Source organism: Rhinatrema bivittatum, chromosome 1 (genome assembly GCF_901001135.1).
Source record: "Rhinatrema bivittatum chromosome 1, aRhiBiv1.1, whole genome shotgun sequence".
NCBI lineage: Eukaryota > Metazoa > Chordata > Amphibia > Gymnophiona > Rhinatrematidae > Rhinatrema > Rhinatrema bivittatum.
Window position 1 is genome coordinate 105,975,460 of NC_042615.1, and position 18,630 is coordinate 105,994,089.

General features: G+C 43.9%; 1 pseudogene; it reads right to left on the bottom strand.

The window, feature by feature from the left end:
• Positions 1–8,726: 8,726 nt before the first annotated feature.
• Positions 8,727–17,923, bottom strand: LOC115092938 (annotated as a pseudogene).
• Positions 17,924–18,630: the final 707 nt, after the last annotated feature.

Genomic DNA, 18,630 nt, shown 5'->3' on the forward strand with positions numbered 1-18,630 from the left:
GATTGTGAAGGAGTGTGTACATGTGGGAGATTGGGAGCTTGTGTGTATGAAAAAGGGATCATGTGTATGTGAAGGTGCTAGCCTATGTGAAGGGATTGTGTATGTGTGAGACAGAGCCTGTGTGAAGGGATGCGTGAGAAAGAGACATAGGTAGCCTGTGTGAGGATGTATGTGTGAAAGAGAAAGGGAGCTTGTGTGGGTGTGTATGCAAGAGAGAGAGCATTGAATGAGGGGATGTGTGTGTGCGAGAGAGTGAGGGAGCCTGTATGAGGGTGTGTTATGTGGAAGGGACACTCTTACAGTGAATTTCTAGGGAAATTCTGCTCAAAATATTTAAAATTCTGCAACTTTAAGTAATAACTTTTTTCTGTATTAATTAAAAATGTAATTACTTAAAGACTGTCATGTAAATTGTGTTATTTTGACCAATATAAAGTTTGCAGAAATTTGCAGAATTTTCAGTTTTTGTGCACAGAATTAAAATTTTTTTTTTGGCAGAATTCCCCCAGCAGTAAGGTTTATACATTGAAAAAATCGCAAAAACGTAACATTAAACAGTGGTTATAATAATTGTGGATGACACCTTAATGTTTTCATGGGTAGTGGTATAATATAGTAGTTTATTTATTTATTTATTTAAATTCTTTTAATATACCGATGCTCAAGACCAGGTCTTATCGTACCGGTTTACAATGAACTAGGGGGAAAAAACCAGTTAACAATGGAAGCAAGAAATTACATTATAACAGGGAATGTGGAACTTGGTTGTTAGAGAAAAGGATAGGTTAAACAATTTCTAACTGGAGAAACAAAGCAAATAAGCAGAAACGTGAGTGTTTACATGGTAAGCATTATATACAAAATTACGTGGTGTGTAATATAAGGCAAGTTATATTAAAGTGCAGTTAGCCGAGAAATAGTTCCTTTTTTGAGTTGCTGAAGGAGGCCGCAACCGCGGGGTATGTAACTGTGGGGGTGATCCTGCGGTTTCTTCAGGGGTATGCTTGGGCGAACAGCCAAGTTTTTAATTTTTTTCTGAAGGTGATATGGCAATGTTCCTGGCGGAGATCTGGCGGAAGAGAGTTCCAGTGATGCGGACCGGCAGTTGATAGAGCACGTTTTTCAATGGTGTTGTGGAGAATGGACTTTTTTGGGGGAACCTGGAGGGAATCTCTGTATGCAGATCTGGTGGGTCTTGCAGAGGCGTGTGGTTTGAGGGGTATGGTAAGCTGGAGCGAGGATTCCTGAAATAAGGTTTTGTGGATAATAGTAAGTGTCTTGAAGAGAATTCTGTGGCGAATGGGTAGCCAGTGGAGTATTTTTAGAATCGGGGTGATGTGGTCCATTCGGCGAGAGTTTGTGAGGATCCTGGCTGCAGCGTTTTGCAGCATTTGAAGAGGTTTGGTAGAAGAGGCCGGGAGACCTAGCAACAAAGCATTACAATAGTCAATCTTTGAGAATAGTATGGCTTGAAGGACCGAACGGTAGTCGTGGAAGTGTAAAAGAGGTCTTAACTGTTTTAGTACCTGTAGTTTATAAAAACCTTCTTTGGTGGTGTTGTTGATGAATTTTTTGAGGTTCATTCTGGAGTCTAGGAATGCCCCCAGGTTTCTCACTTGACTTGTTAGTGGTGTGTTGGTATTGAAGGCTAGCGGGTTATTATCATTAGGGGAAATGATTAGCAGTTCGGTCTTGGACGTATTGAGTACGAGGCATAGACTTGTGAGAAGGAGGTTGATGGTGTGGAGGCAGCTATTCCAGTAGTTTAGGGTGTCTGAAACTGGATCCTTGATGGGGATTAGGATCTGCACATCGTCTGCATAGATGAAGTATGTGAGGTTGAGATTATTGAGGAGTTGGCATAGGGGGAGAAGATATATGTTGAATAGGGTCGGCGAGAGAGAGGAACCCTGGGGAACTCCTTGTTTGGCAGCTACAGGGTGAGACTCTTTGTTGATTATTTTAACTTTATAGTATCTGTCGCTTAGAAAGGATTTTAACCAGAGGAGTGCAGCCCCTGAAATGCCTATTTCCATCAGACGGTTGATGAGGATTGTGTGGTTAACTGTGTCGAACGCTGCCGAGATGTCTAGCAGGGCTAGTAAGTATGATTGACCTTTGTCGAGACCCAACAGGATGTTGTCCGTTAATGAGAGAAGGAGAGATTCTGTATTTCTGCATTTCCTGAAACCGAATTGCGATGGATATAGTATGTTGTGGGATTCGAGGTAGTCAGTGAGTCTGGTATTGACCAGCTTCTCCATTAGCTTGGCTATGAAAGGTAGGTTAGCGATAGGGCGAAAATTTGTGGGGTTAGATGGGTCCAAGTTGGGTTTTTTTAGTAATGGTTTCAGCGAGGCTGTTTTTAAAGCATCCGGGACAGTACCGTTTGAGAGTGAACAGTTTATGATGTCGGCCAAAGGTTTGGCGATGATGTTAGGGATTGTGAGAAGGAGTTTGGTCGGGATTTGGTCTATAGGGTGCGAAGAGGGCTTCATTTTCTTGATGATAGATTCTATTTCCAGGGATGATGTAGTATCAAAAGATTCTAGAGACCATTTGTGTGTCAGTGGGGCATGGTTTTGGTCAGGAGGAGGCTGGGAGTTGGGAATGGGGTTGGAAGATAGTAGCGGGATAAGTAAATTTTTTATTTTGTTGTCGAAGAAGACTGCCAGCTCGGAGGATTTGTTTTGTGCTTCTTCTTCCGGGATGGCTGGAGGAATAGGGGTGGTGAGTGTGGCAACATATGAGAAGAGAGTTTTTGGGTCATACAGGAAGCCGTGTATTTTTTTGGCGTAGAAGTCCCTTTTGGTACGAAGAATAGTGGCCCTATAGTAGCTCATTGTGGTTTTGTAGGAGGCCCGTGCAGTGGTGGTGGGATTCTTCCGCCATTGTTGTTCTTTGTGTTGAAGGCTTTGTTTAAGTGTTCTTAATTCTGATGAGAACCAGGGTTTTTTATTAGTACGGGCAGGATTAATATGTTTGGATGTCAAGGGGCATAATTTATCAGCTGCTGCGTGGGTGATAGTTAACCAGGAGTTCATGGCTGTGTCCGCATTTGTGAGGTCCAGGTTAGTTAGTTCCTTGGTGAGCGTGTTGCTGAGAGCATCCATGGAGCATGTTTTTCTAAATTGGATCGTGGATTTGGTGTTGTTGGTGGTGGGTTTTTTCTTTATGGATATTTCAGTTTCAATAATCGAGTGATCTGACCAAGGGATGGGGGTGCAGGTAGGAGGATAAGTGGTCAAGATCTGGTCATTCGTAAATATTAAATCTAGCGTGTGTCCTGCTTTGTGCGTGGGTTTGTTAATGATTTGTTTGAAGCCCATGGCCATGAAGGAGGAGAGGAGGGCTTCGCAGTTGGCTGAAGGGGATGGGGAATCAATATGAATGTTGAAGTCTCCTAGCAGGATCGCTGGTGAGTTGGTATTGATGTGTTTGGCTACAAGTTCTATGAGAGGCGATGGGTCGGAGTCTAGGAGCCCAGGCGGGGCATAGATGAGGCAGATTTGGAGTTGAGTGGATTTAAATAGCCCAATTTCGAGTTTGGTTGAAGTTTTAATTGAGTGCTGGGTTAGTCTTAATTCTTTTTTTGCAGCTAGCAGTAATCCTCCCCCTCTTTTTTTAGTTCTGGTGATGGAGAAGAAGTCGTATAGCTGAGTTGGTAATTGGTTGATTAGAGGTGTGTCTGTGTTTTTCAACCATGTTTCAGTTATAGCACACAGGTCCGGTTGAGTGTCCAGTAGATAGTCGTTGAGCAAATGGGATTTTTTTGACAAAGATTGGGAGTTGAGGAGGGTTAGTGTGATTAAGGATAGACCAAGGAATTGGTTTAGAGGAGAAATCATAATGGGGATCAGGGATCTCTTAGTACGTTGTGTCTTGGGTAAGGGTGAATTAACTCTGTTGAGGAATGAGTGCGGAATGATAGGGATAGGGAGGGTTTGCATCATGTTGATTAACTGGTGAGGCTGGGTGACTGTTGGAGCGGCTGGATGCCTGTTGGTGAGGCTGGATGCCTGTTGGTGAGGCTGGATGACTGCTGGTGAGGCTGGATGCCTGTTGGTGAGGCTGGATGACTGCTGGTGAGGCTGGATGACTGTTGGAGCGGCTGGATGCCTGTTGGTGAGGCTGGATGCCTGTTGGTGAGGCTGGATGACTGCTGGTGAGGCTGGATGACTGTTGGAGCGGCTGGATGCCTGTTGGTGAGGCTGGATGACTGCTGGTGAGGCTGGATGACTGTTGGAGCGGCTGGATGCCTGTTGGTGAGGCTGGATGCCTGTTGGTGAGGCTGGATGACTGCTGGTGAGGCTGGATGCCTGTTGGTGAGGCTGGATGACTGCTGGTGAGGCTGGATGACTGTTGGAGCGGCTGGATGCCTGTTGGTGAGGCTGGATGCCTGTTGGTGAGGCTAGAGAACTGCTGGAGAAATGAGCGAGGGAGGAGAGGGTGGGTGCGTGATTGTGGGGAGCTGTGGCCGGTGCGTTTAGGTTACTAGAGGGAGGGATATCGGTGGATGATAAGCGTGGGGTGGCTTCTTCTGTGATCTGGTGCACACTAAGGGGCACACAAAGGGGCAGGCCCCTTTGTCGCGCTCCTTAGACGCGCGACGCCAGGCGCGAGACGCCTGGGTGGGTCTTGAGCCCTTTAAGGGCACTTTAGATGACGTCGGGAGGTGGGCGGGCTTACCGCGTGTCCCTCCTGCGCTGGGCCGGTTCGGGGCTCCTGCTCTTTTTTTTTCTCCGCGGGCCGCTAGCCGCGCGGGAGGCCGAGGTCTTGTCTGCCTCCCCTGACCCCGATGGGTCCACGCCGATCGCGCGGGGAGGGTGGCCAGCCAGGAAATGGCCGGCCTGGGAGCGTCTTGAGCCCTTTAAGGGCACTTTAGATGACGTCGGGAGGTGGGCGGGGGAGGATAAATATGGGTTCTCACAAGAGTTGATTGGAATGTTATTAAAACATAATTCTCAGAATAGGGTTGAGAGGGGGGAACAGAGTTTGTACATTGAAAATCTTAACAAAAACATTAGAGGTTTGTACTTGAAAAAAAGCAACATAACATTAAACAGTGATTATAATAATTGTGGATGATACCTTATCGTTTTCATGGATAATGGTATAATATAGTAGTTTTGCCATCTGGGGAAGATAAGTATGGATTTTCAAAAGAGTTGCTTGGAGTGTTATTGTAACATGATTCTCAGATTAGGGTTTGGTGGGGGGAACAGGAGGGGGTGAATGATTAGTATGCTTTTGTGACTAGTTTAGGAAGTAGAGTATGTGTAGGTTCTATCTTATAATTGCCCGGGGGCCTCAAAAGTGCTTGGTGTTAGACGGGTTAAGAATGTTGTTGTGTTTCATAAGTTGGTGTTATTTATCCAATGCCATCTTTGTAGGCTTGTTGAAATAGCCATGTTTTGAGTAGTTTTTTTGAATAGTTTATTATTGTTTTGCAGCCTTAAATTTTCTGGTAAGGTATTCCACAGCTGAGGGCCAGCTATCGAGATCTCTCCCTGTCTTATGGTGGCGAGTTTGGCAAAGTGACTGGGGGGATTGTGAGTAGGGCTTTATTTGTTGATCTGGTGTTTCGTCATGGGTTATGATTTTTTTATGTTATCTAGGCAATTGAATTTGTTGTTATATATTGATTAGTGTAGAATGGATAGGGTTTTGTGCTCTATTAGTTTTTCGATGGGTAGCCAGTGAAGTTCTTTTAGGATTGGGGTAATATGTTCTGTTTTTTTGTGGCTGGTGAGTATTCTAGCAGTGGTGTTTTATAAAATTTGAAGTGGGCGAGTGGTTGTTTTAGGTAGGCCTAATAGTAAAGAATCGCAGTAGTCGAAGCTTGTGAAGATCAGGCATTGAAGTATGGTTCTAAAATCTGGTGGATTTAGGAGGGGCTTTAGCAGTGTAAGGAATAGTAATTTGTTGAAACCCTCTTTGATTTTCGTGGCTATGTGTTTTTTGAGCTGCAATTCAGGGTCAAGTCATATACCAAGATCTTTGACATTTTCTCTTAGTTTGATGATGGTATTGTCGATTATCTTAGTGTTGTTGGAGTGTTCTCCTGAGTTTTTTCTTTCAAGCAGAATGCATTCTGTCTTGTCCATGTTGAGGCAGAGTCTCATTTGATTTAGGAGATTTTTTATGTTATTGAGATATGTAGTGGATAATTTAAAGGCATTTTCTAAGGTGTTTGTTACTGGAATGATTAGTTGGATGTCGTCGGCATACATAAAGTAAGTGATGCCGAGACTTGAGAATAATTGGTAAAGTGGGAGGAGATATATATAAAACAGGATGGCAGATAAAACTGATTCTTGTGGCACTCCGGTTTCTAGTGGAATTGACTCTGAGGTGGTGTTGTTGATGTTTACCTGGAATGATCTGTTGTGGAGGAAGGATGTGAACCAATTTAGAGTTTTATCGGCTAGGCCAATTTCATGTAGTCGGTCTAATAGACTTTTATATTCGACAGTGTCGAAGGCCATGGATAGGTCTAGTAGAATTAGAATGCATCGTTGGCCTTTATTGAAACCTCTTAAGATTGTGTCGGATAGGGTTAGTAGTAATGTTTCCATGCTGTAGTGCTTTCAGAAGCCATGTTGAGTTGCGTGTAGGATGTATTTTTGTTTTAGGTGTTCATTTAGTTGTTTGAGTACAACCTTTTCAGTTAATTTTTCAAGAAAGGGTATGTTTGAGATGGGTCGCTAGTTGTTTAGTTCAGTAGGGTCTAGGTTCTTTTTTTTATAATTGGTTTGATTGTGGCCATTTTTAGTCTGTCTGGTATTTCTCCTTCCTCTAGTGATTTATTGATGATTGTTGCTATGATTGGTGTAATGGTTTGTGATATTTCTTTTAGAGTTCAAATTGGTATTTTGTCGATTTCATGGCAGGCAGGGCTTAGAGTTTTAATTAGAATCTCGCTTTCCTTGGATGATACAGGTTCAAATGTGGACCATGTTGTTATGTCTTTATTAGTTAGACTTATGTTGTGGGTCATGGGATTGTTTATATTTTCTGTAATTTTGATTATTTTATTTTTGAAGAAGTTTGCTAGCTCATGGCTTAGGTTTTTGTTTGGGTGTGAGTTGTTATTGTTGCTGTCTGAGGTTACGTTTTTCACTATGTTGAAAGGGTTTTTGGGTTGTTTGAGTGATTTTGGATTTTATTGCTGTAGTATTCTCATTTTGTTTTGTTTATCATGTTTCTATAGTGTGCTAAGTGTGTTCGGTATCTTGCTAGAGTTAGTGGGCATTTATTTTTGCACCATTCTTTTTCTTTTTTTCTTAGGGTTGCTTTGGTCTCTCTCAGTTGTTTGTTGAACCATGGATTCTCGTTTTTCTTTTGTAATCAGTCCGCTTGGTTCTTTCAGGGTTTATGGTATTAGCTACTTCTGTTGTAATTTGGAGCCATGATTGGGAGGCTTTGTTGATATTTGATAGATCAATGTTTCTTAATTGTTTTTCGAGTTCTTGTTGTAGTACATCTAGTGGGAATGGTGATCTGTATTTGAAGGAGGGATTGTTTTTTTACTTTGTTGTTTGTGTCCAGTGCTATTTGACAGTGTATGAGGTATTGGTGAGCATGATAGAGTGGGGTTTGAAAAGAATGTGTCATTTGTAAAGATGAGGTCAAGAGTGTGCCCTGCTTTGTGTGTTGGGTTGTTTACTAGTTGTTTGAAGTTGAGGGCAGATAATACGTCTATCAGGGTTTGGCTGGAGTGTGATAGTGGGGTTTCATTGGCATGGAGATTGAAATCTCCGAGAATAATTGAGGGCTTTTTGTGGCTGATATTTGATGTGAAAAATTATTTTAAAGGGGATAAGTCATTGTCAAGTAGTTGGGGGGGGGGGGGGGCAGTAAACTAGGCAAATCTGGAGATTTTCTGAGTCGAATAATTCTACCTCATAATGTTGTGGTAGGGAGTGAGGGATAAATTTCATGGCAAAGCATTTTTTAATCATTAACATTATTCCTCCTCCTCTACGTGCATTTCTGGTTATGGAGAATACATCATATGAGCTGTTGGTTATTTGGTTTGATATTACTTGGTTCTTTTTTTTTAGCCATGTTTCAGTTATGGCTATGAAGTCTGGTTTATGATCTTGCAGGAGGTCAGGAATCAGCATGAATTTTTTTGTGATCGATTGTGCATTTATGAGAAGGTAAATTAAGAAAAACATGTTTATTAGAGAGTCATAGATGTGTATATTTACCAGGTTTCGGGGTCTTTCAAGTTGGTGTTTTGAAGTTTTGGGATTCATCTTTAGTTGTTTGTGGTGCAGTCTGATGTAGGTCTCTGGATTCTTGGAAGTGATTTTTGGAAGTTGGTGAAGTTGGTTCGAAAGAACTGCTAGGTTTAGGGACAAAGGTGCTGCTCAAAGGGGCACTCTAAGGGGCATGCCCCTTTGATCGTGCTCCTTCGGCACATGATGCCTGGCGCATGGTGCCATGGGCTGGTACCTGGGCTTTAAGGCCCTTTCAGGTCACTCTCTCTGATGTCGTTCGTGCGTCAGCACCAAGAAGAAACTCTTGAGTCAAGAATCAAAGAAACAGCAGGCAGTGAAGGACAGTCCATGGGTCAGCAAGGAGAGCTTCACCCCCAAAACAGAGTCTTTAGACAGGAGAGACAAGTCCAGACTCCAGTTCCTTACCCCCCCTCCCCCCTCCCCCATCCCTTTCCCCCTCCGAAAACCCTGCTTCTAAAGGGTAACAGTTCCTTGTCATCAGATGCCTCCGACCCCTCCTCCAAAGTATTCCCTCTCAAAGCGCAAAAAGTCAGCCTTGCTGAAATGCTCTTCTCTTTCTGTTTCGTCTTGCCTCTCTCTGTTGGGCGATCTATGGACTTCCTTGCCCCGTTCTGGCTCAGAATCTGCTGTGTCACTTGCTTATCTGGCACAAACGTGGTTCCCAGCATGTACTGTAGGTTGCTCTGCAACTGATCCTTCTGCAGGTGCTTCCGATACTCATCTAATGCTGACTTGATGACTCTGCCTTTCATGCTTGCCAAGTTCTGCCGACGTCCCTGCACAGTCGCTTGCTGCAGTGGCCTCTTCTTCAACCCTACCTTGCAGCTGCTGAGCTCCAGGCCATGTGCCACTGGGGATTTCTTTCTTTTTTGGCACCAGAATGTTTACTTGCAGATATGTCAATAATTTATTAAATGGGGTGTGGCTGATTCTTATGGACAGTCTTGACTCTTCCAGGATATTCCTGGGCTGTCTTGTAAAACCTTGTAAAATAGGCTGTGTTGTAAAGCCTGTTTATGTCAGAGAAGTAGTGCTGAGCAGACAGTGTGACACTGTTTGCCTGGCAGTGAGCACTAGACAGTGGGCATAAGTGAGCAATGAGGGCAAAGCATAATAGGCTGTGTTATGAAGCCTGTCTGTGTCAGAGAAGTCATGCACAGCAATCAATGTAACACTTACTGCAGTAGTTTCTCTGTGTTCTCTATACAGCAGTGTGGTACTGGCACAGTCTGTGCAATAAATTACCATTGCAAAATATTAAATCATTGTTGCAATCTTCACATTCACAGTGACATAAAAGCAATCATATCAGGGTTAGGGAAAAGCAGAGAAGTTGAAGTAAATGTATATCTGTCCAAAATTCACCAGCAAGAACCCAAAATATAGTCCTGTACCAAAACTGAAGAGGGGTATCTTCTGGACTACTAAGGCAGCAGGAGCCAACAATTTGCCAAAGAAACTGGCATATGGAGATGATGATGTGCTAGGGATGTGAATCGTTTTAGGACGATTAAAATTATCGTCCGATAATTTTAATATCGTCTTAAACCATTATGGAACACAATACAATAGAGATTCTAACGATTTATTGTTATAAATCGTTAGAATCGTGAGCCGGCACACTAAAACCCCCTAAAACCCACCCCCGACCCTTTAAATTAAATCCCCCACCCTCCCGAACCCCCCCAAATGACTTAAATAACCTGCGGGTCCAGCGGCGGTCCGGAACGGCAGCGGTCCGGAACGGGCTCCTGCTCCTGAATCTTGTTGTCTTCAGCCGGCGCCATTTTCCAAAATGGCGCCGAAAAATGGCGGCGGCCATAGATGAACACGATTGGACGGCAGGAGGTCCTTCCGGACCCCCGCTGGACTTTTGGCAAGTCTCGTGGGGGTCAGGAGGCCCCCCACAAGCTGGCCAAAAGTTCCTGGAGGTCCAGCGGGGGTCAGGGAGCGATTTCCCGCCGCGAATCGTTTTCGTACGGAAAATGGCGCCGGCAGGAGATCGACTGCAGGAGGTCGTTCAGCGAGGCGCCGGAACCCTCGCTGAACGACCTCCTGCAGTCGATCTCCTGCCGGCGCCATTTTCCGTACGAAAACGATTCGCGGCGGGAAATCGCTCCCTGACCCCCGCTGGACCTCCAGGAACTTTTGGCCAGCTTGTGGGGGGCCTCCTGACCCCCACGAGACTTGCCAAAAGTTCAGCGGGGGTCCGGAAGGACCTCCTGCCGTCCAATCGTGTTCGTCTATGGCCGCCGCCATTTTTCGGCGCCATTTTGGAAAATGGCGCCGGCTGAAGACAACAAGATTCAGGAGCAGGAGCCCGTTCCGGACCGCTGCCGTTCCGGACCGCCACTGGACCCGCAGGTTATTTAAGTCATTTGGGGGGGGTTCGGGAGGGTGGGGGATTTAATTTAAAGGGTCGGGGTGGGTTTTAGGGGGTTTTAATGTGCCGGTTTTGCGATTTTTTGATTTTTCACGATTTTTCACGATTTTTCACGATATTTTACCCCCCCAAACGGCAACAATACGATTCCCTCCCCCTCCCAGCCGAAATCGATCGTTAAGACGATCGGGGACACGATTCACATCCCTATGATGTGCCAGTGCAGAGTGCAGATGACTATGAGTGTATTTCTCTATAATCTGTTTTAAACAAGAGCGAAAAGGTTGCAGCAGATCAAAAACACTAGCCCATCACAAGTCGTGTTTCCGTCCTTCTTCAGGGGCTGTATTAAACCAATTGTTGAGTCAGTATTACATTGCAAGTAAGAAACATTTAATATCAAAAACTCAACATTATAAAACTCAAGGCTATTCTATTGTTAAACAGAAAGAAACATTTTACAAATTGAGTCCTCTTCATGTATATAGCTTTCTCAAATGAAAATGCAGTTCAGCAGCATTTGGAGCTTGCATCTCCTATATCCCCTAGATCTCCTAAGAAAAACTCAAACGTTTAAAAAAAAATGGACAGGGAGACCAATGATTACATTTGTTGAGATCCACCTGAACATTTATTTAACTATATGTAAAGACCTCATAAAGAAAAGCACTGGGACTACATCATATTGTTTGTCAGTGCCTATGTCCTATTGAACTGTGCCTTAGTGTTTCCATTCATTGGTCTTAGAAATTTGAATTCATCCTCTGAGATTGCTTGTTTTTTTATGCTTCTTTTTAAAAGTTTTTTTGAAATGCAAGCAAAATGCCTCAAACAAGGTCATAACAGGCAAAGTAGAAAGCCAGTACTTATCTCAGGTCATAGAATTATGAAAACACCATGACAGGCTTCAAGACCATTCATACTTTGGTAGTTTGTTCATTTATGAAGCAAGTTGCAAGTTCTTTTACAAAAACAGCTGACACTGCAGCATATCAAAAAGGCCTTTCTTCTTCAGGGGTTAATGTTGAAATACAGTGATGAGGATGAAGATACCAACCAGCTGTCGAAGTTCCAAGAGATCCTCATGACTGGATAAAGATATTATTCTTTAAACAAGCCACTTGCTTCCCTTTTCTGCTTTGTTCCCTCTTTTATGTTGACTTAGGATGCTATTGCCACTTTCATGGCCAGTTTGCCACTTGAGATGCCATCAAGGGTTCATGGCACTATTGTAATAAGTGGTAACCTCTTTTAGATCCTTAGGGTGTTCCTCCCACACTTGATCTCTTCTTGGTTTGTTATACTGTGATGTTTTGCCCCTAGAACAAACATTTGAAAAAAGTCAATAAATGGCAGACACAGGTTACACTACAGAAATGGCAGCATCTGTTCCTTTCCTCCAACACTCTCAGACTGGTTCTCCCACCCAACTGAGAATGATTACACTGGGATGGATTTTTTTGCCCCCAAAATCCCCTCATTCTGAAAGAGAAAATGCTGGCACAAGACAAAAGATTATCAAACATAACCATTTCCCTGTTCCGAATGTGATAACACTTAGGGTTAGATTTTATAAATTTGCGCGAGGGCGTACTTTTGTTCGCACACCAGGCGCAAACAAAAGTACGCTGGATTTTATAAGATACGCTCGTAGCCGCGCGTATCTTATAAAATCCGGGGTTGGCGCGCGTTGCCTGCTCCCTCAGAGGCCGCTCCGAAATAGGAACGGCCTCGGAGGGAAATTTTTTTCGCGCTCCCCCCACCTTCCCCTCCCTTCCCCTACCTAACCCACCCCCCCGGCCCTATCTAAACCCCCCCTACCTTTGTTGCCAGATTGCCTGCTGAAAGCAGGCGTAAATCTGCGCGCACCAGCGGGCTGCTGGCGCGCCATCACCTGACCCGGGGGGCTGGTCCGGAGACCTCGACCATGCCCCTGGGCTGGCGCCACGTCCCGGTCCCGCCCCAAACCGCCCCCTCCCCGCCCCTTTTACGAAGCCCTGGGACTTACGCGCGTCCCGGGGCTGTGCACGCGCCGGCGGCCTATGCAAAATAGGCGCACCGGCACGCGAGGGCCCTGCGCACGTAAATCTGGCCGGATTTACTCGTGCAGGGCATTGAAAATCCGGCCCTGTGAGTACTGTCAGGCATTTCATGCAAAAGTAGAAAATCAGGACAAGTAACAGGCTGAGGGCAGCTCAGTGATGTGGGAAATGATCTCCAGATAAATCAGCCCTCACGACTTTCCTGGAAAACTTCCCCAATCATTAAAGAAACTAATGTTATATACTAGGTGTGATACCAACCTTTACATTTGGCAAACCCATTCAACAAGAAAATCAAATTCCACCCTGCACCTTGGGGTCATTGTGCCACTCAACCTTGTTTTCATGCCCAGACCTTACATCGTGGAGTTTCCTTTGCCACTGTGCCTTGCTGTCATACAGCAGACCGTGCATCTGGAATTGCTCTTGTCAATCTATGGGGGCTGCTAACACCATGCCAGTCTGGGGAAGGTACTTTGTACTATTTGTGCTGCTTGATTCCCTTAACAGGGACTGCCTTGGAGGTTTTACTGCCACCATTTCTGCTTTGTTCCTCCTTCATGCTGCCTTAGGATGCTAATGCCACTTTCGGTGCCAGTTTTCCACTTGAGATGCCATCAAGGATTCATGGCACTGTTGCTGGTTTGCTCTTTTGGAGCTTTGCATGTTCTTCTCACTTTTTCTGCTTCTTTGCTCCTCTTACAGAGACTTGGGGAAATGCTGCCAATGCTGGCACTCCTTTGTCCCTTTACAGAGTCATAGATTATTCATGCCACTTTTGGTGCCACTTTCCAGTCTCTTCAGTCTTTTAAGATACCTTGGAGTTATTTTCCCCTTCTGATGATTTCTTCCATCAAGTTTTAAGACAATCGATTAGAAAACTCCTATTCTGGAACCCAATATATGCTGAAAATCTACCTGTAATGCTTCTCCTATTGACTTTAATGGCAAATGAAAATGAATCAAACTAAACACTGATTTTTTTTTCTCGATTTGAAACCCAAAAACAAATTAGAGTTCCTTCTAAATGAATTAGATGATTTCATCCCCATAAGTTGACATTAACATGAATAAGTCAAGGCATTTTATAACATGCGTGCAGCAATGAAATAACCAGTTCTGCCAATTATTTATTTTATTTGATAATTTCAGAATTTATAACCCATTCAGTCCTAGGTATTCAGCGGCTACCAATTTACATACATAATAAAATTTTATGTGATCATAAAAAAAATCTTTAGTAAAAGAGACAAAAATTATTATAAGGATAAAATATCAAATAAAATTGACACATACAATAAAATCAGACATTGCTTAAAAAATCGTAACAGATAACACAAAAGCTACAAAAATCCTAAAGTATGCAATTAATATAGCAATTCTCCAAATCCAACTGCAGCTCAGGTAGAAATTCTTGGCTCTTTAGCCTGAAGTCCCCCTATTTCACCCAGACCTCCAAGCCAATCATTTTTTCCACTTTTAAGATGTTTATAATCACTTATACCAGATATTGAACAGGAGTAAATATACACAAGTAAAATACTTATTATGCATTTCACTTTGGTAGGTTGTACTAGAGATGTGCTTCAAGTAATAATTTGGAGTTGGGCTTCGTTTTTTTGCCCCCCCCCCCCCCCCCCCCCCCCCACGGGAATATCATTTTTCCTGTGGTTCGAGTTTTTTTTTTAGGGGCCCCAATTTTCAGGTTAACGCGCACTATCAGGAGTTAACATGCACTAACTGGAGTTAGCACACATGAACTCCAAAGTGAATTTTTCCTGAAATTTCGGAAAAAATCTATCATTTTTCGGTTCTCCGGAACCATTCCGAATTAGGCAATTTCGTTGACATTGCCTAATTCAGGAAAAACGATTGCACATCCCTAGTTGTTACTAGCATAAATGTTTATCCCCTTCCCTGGCCAGTCCCTTTTTTACACATGCAAATTTACTAGTGGACCCTGATTTATATGCATATGTTGTGGATTTTAAAATAGCATGCACTTATATATATGCTATTCTATACATACAAGTGTTAATTTTTCTGCATGCAATGTTTGAAAATTCACCTTTAAATCCATGGATAATGCTTTGCATGTAACTTTACCCAGATAAATTTAGGTCTGCAATTTTTTCATTCAGACTTAAGTGAATAACTTTAGATGGTGAGCACTGAATATCTATGGCCAATAGCTAAAGTTAAGCTCTGCCTCAGAATCTCTCCACTGATGCCCCTTTTTCTGTGCATATATTATGCTCACAAAAAAGCTGTGCATACAAATTGTATGTGTTCATTAGATGGAAATATTGAAAGCTGGACTTTTGTGTGCATAACTCAAAAAGTTACTTGCACAAAGGCTTTGGATATTGACATCTAATGACTCAGATATTTTGTGAAATGTAACATTTTATTTATGTTTGTCTTCTTGATGTTTTGCATGTTCACTAGTTTATAATTTGTATTCCTTTAGGTTTAATATATTTCTAAAGTGCCCAATAATGGCCAGATTATAAAAATGCAGAATAGGTACAAATAAAATTGCATTGAAGCATGCAACCATAATAATCAGCGAATGCAATTGTGAAAGCAAATTCTTGTGACAGAGGTTGTAATGAGAACAGAAAAGGGCATGTAATGTATATTATTTTTTATGTCAGCTTGGAACCTCTCACTATCTTCATCAATTCTCATTGTTCAAATTTATGTATATATTAAAGAAGGAAGCGTGACAAGATATATACTGTATTTCAACATACAACAATTCCAAACACCTAGCTGAATGGAAATTCAGTGCTGAAAACAAATATCATTAATATAAGTTAAAAATAAATAGCAAAAGCCTGCTATCACCTAGTTTGAGATAAGAGTTCATGTGCACTGCTTGAAAAATGATATGATCAATAATGTCAACTTTTGCATGACTATCTGAGGTAACAAGCAGCAGTAGGAGCATAGAGGCATCAGTCTTTGTCAGAAAGTTATTGATATATTGTATAGTCTTTTTTTTCTCTTGTTGAAGTGCTAGTGCTATGTCACCTGAATTCAACATCAGTATCTCAGAAAAAGACAGCCAACTGAGAAATACATATGCAGTTTGAATAGTTCACATACTCAAACAATTTGATCAGAAATGATAGTTAACATTTCTTTGAATATTTAATATTTAATTTTCTATGATAATATAATATAGAAAAGTTCAGTAAAATTTATCAAAGATTTATTCAAGAGTTTGACATAATAAAGGGTATTTTTTTTAAAATCTAGAGTAATTTGTGTTATGCCCCTGCCTGTGCTTCATGTGGACAGGGCCTTACCTCCGCGGCCTGGCTTGCGGCCGACACTACTCCTTGTGGCCCGGAGGCCGCAGCAGAAGCCAGGGCCTTGCCTGAGGCAACTGACACTGGATGCTCCCGTGGCCTGGCCGCCATCTCGCCAGCACGGCAGGAGCCATGCCAGGTCCTTGCCTCATCTGGAGTGCCTGGAGGCCGACTCCCCTGTCGGGGCCTGCCTGCGGCCCAGTCCTCTTCTCCTCGACGCAGCAGGAAGCCACCAACATCATTGTGGCCTACCCAGAGGCCTGCTTCCCCTGCTCCATCTCCTCCCTGCACAGCGGCAGGGAGGAGGTGGAGCCTCCTCCCTGCTGTCCAGGGTCCTGAATGTCCTGTTCCTGCTCCTCCTAGGTGGCAGGCCCATGGCTATCGTCCCTTCTTGTAGGGACAGAGAGGTGTGGTCCTCTTAGCAGCTCCTCCCAGGGAGTTGCCCTCTCAGCTCTATAAGAGGGTCCTGCTTCATTCCAGCTTTGTCTTCGCATCAGCTCAGATGCTCCTGAAGATGTTTCTTCATCTGCTGTCCAATTCCTGAGTCCAGATCCTGATGTACGATTCCTGAGTCCGGATCCTGATGTCTTTTCTTGAGTTCAGATCCTTATGTCTATTCCAACTCCGGAGGTCTGTGAGTCCAGCTCCCATGGTCTATTTCTAGCTGGACGTCCTTGAGTCCAGATCCTGATGACCGTTCCAAGTCCAGACATCTGTGAGTCCAGATCCCAAGGCCTGCAGTCTGTCCCAAGGCCTGCAGTCCATCCCAAGATGTCTCAAGTCCTGCAGTCTGTTCCAAGATGTCCCATGATCCTAGATGTTCCAAGATATTTTAAGATGACCCTAGAAGTTCCTAGTTCCCAGTTTCAAGATGCCTGTCTCCCTGTTGATGGTGTCCTGGTCTGGTGTGACCCGTGCCTCCGGAGATTCCCTGCTTTTACTCTGAGTTCCTAGCTCCAAGATTTTATCTGTTTCCTAGTTCCAACTTTGGAGGATCCAAGGGGTTCCCACTACCCTGTGCTATGAGATTTCCTGAGCCTGCCCCGATCTCCTTGTGGTCCGTGACCAGCCATCCGGCTGTGTAGGGTGCGAAGGGGACAGTGTGGTCCTTGACCAGCCCCTCATGCTGTGTAGGGTGTCTGAGGGTCTTGCTCATCCCCGCCTGTGTCTTCTTCCTCACCTGAGTCTCCAGTGTGGTCCGCAACCAGCCCTACATGCTGTGTAGGGTGCCTGTGGGACTTGCCTTCTTTGTCCCAAGTCTTTATCTCAAATCTTCGTCTACATTCCTAGCCTATGTTCCATGAGTCTGCAGTGTGGTCCACGACCAACCCCTTGTGCTGTGTAGGGCACCTGTGGGACTTGTCTTCCTTGTCCCAAGCCTGCTTCCCAAGTCTACATCTGTGTTCCTCGTCTCTATGTTCCAAGTTCCAAGTCTTCATCTCCACGTTCCAAGTCTTCATCTCCACGTTCCAAGCTTCACGTCTCCACGTTCCAAGTTCCAAGCTTCATGTCTCTATGTTCCAAGTTCCAAGTCTCAGCTCTACATTCCACGTTCCAAGTCTTCAGCTCTACGTTCCAAGTCCCAAGTCTTCAGCTCTACGTTCTAAGTCCCAAGACTTCAGCTCTATGTTCCAAGTCTCAAGTTTTCAGCTGTACGTTACAAGTCTCAAGTCTTCAGCCTTACATTCCATGCCTCAAGCCTTCAGCTCTACATTCCAAGTTCCAAGTCTTCTGCTCCATGACGTACTCTTTGTGAGTGCCAAGCTCCACATCATCCTCTGACTCTTGTGCTCTTGCTTTCCTTGAACTCTCTGATGTTCCAAGTCTTAGCCAGAGACCTACATTGTAGCCTGTGTTCCTAGCTCCGTCCAGCTCTGCTCCTGTGTTGCCCATTCCCAACAGGACATGAGTCGCACCATGGGTGCGACTCATGTCCTGACCTGAGCCGCCCTGTGGCCCAAGGGTTCCACTCTCCTATGAGCCAAGCAATGCATGCCAAGCCTACACCATTGGCCCCTGAAGGCTGTGCTTGCAACAATTTGTTATTGTACAGATTTCAGCATTAACAATCTAAACAAATGAGAGATCCATTAATTGAAGTTATTAGTTGATTGACCAGAATGCTTATAAAAAATATTAAATTAATTAATTTCACATTATCAGTGCTGCACATTGCCATGCAGGAAATATGTTTGACTCCTGACTTATTTTCATTGGGTCAATAAGAGCTGAAGATATGGAGGCAATGTTCAGAGCTCCTCAGAGAGCGAGAGAGAGAGAGAGGGAGAGAGAGTGTGTTTTTGTTTCTGTTTATAGATAGATATATATCACACATAGATATAGTTAATCTCTAACTGCTTTTCTGTGCACCCTCTGACTTAATATCATGGCGATATTAAGTCAGAGGTCCAAAAAGCTACAAAAAGTTAAAAATAAAAAATGGAAGTCGGCCCGCGGCTCGCGGGTTGGAAACCGGACGCTCAATTTTGCTGGCGTCCGGTTTCTGAACCCGTGGCTGTCAGCGGGTTTGAGAACCGATGCCGGCAAAATTGAACGTCTGCTGTCAAACCCGCTGACAGCCGCCGCTCCTGTCCAAAAAGAGGCACTAGGGACACACTAGTGTCCCTAGCGCCTCTTTT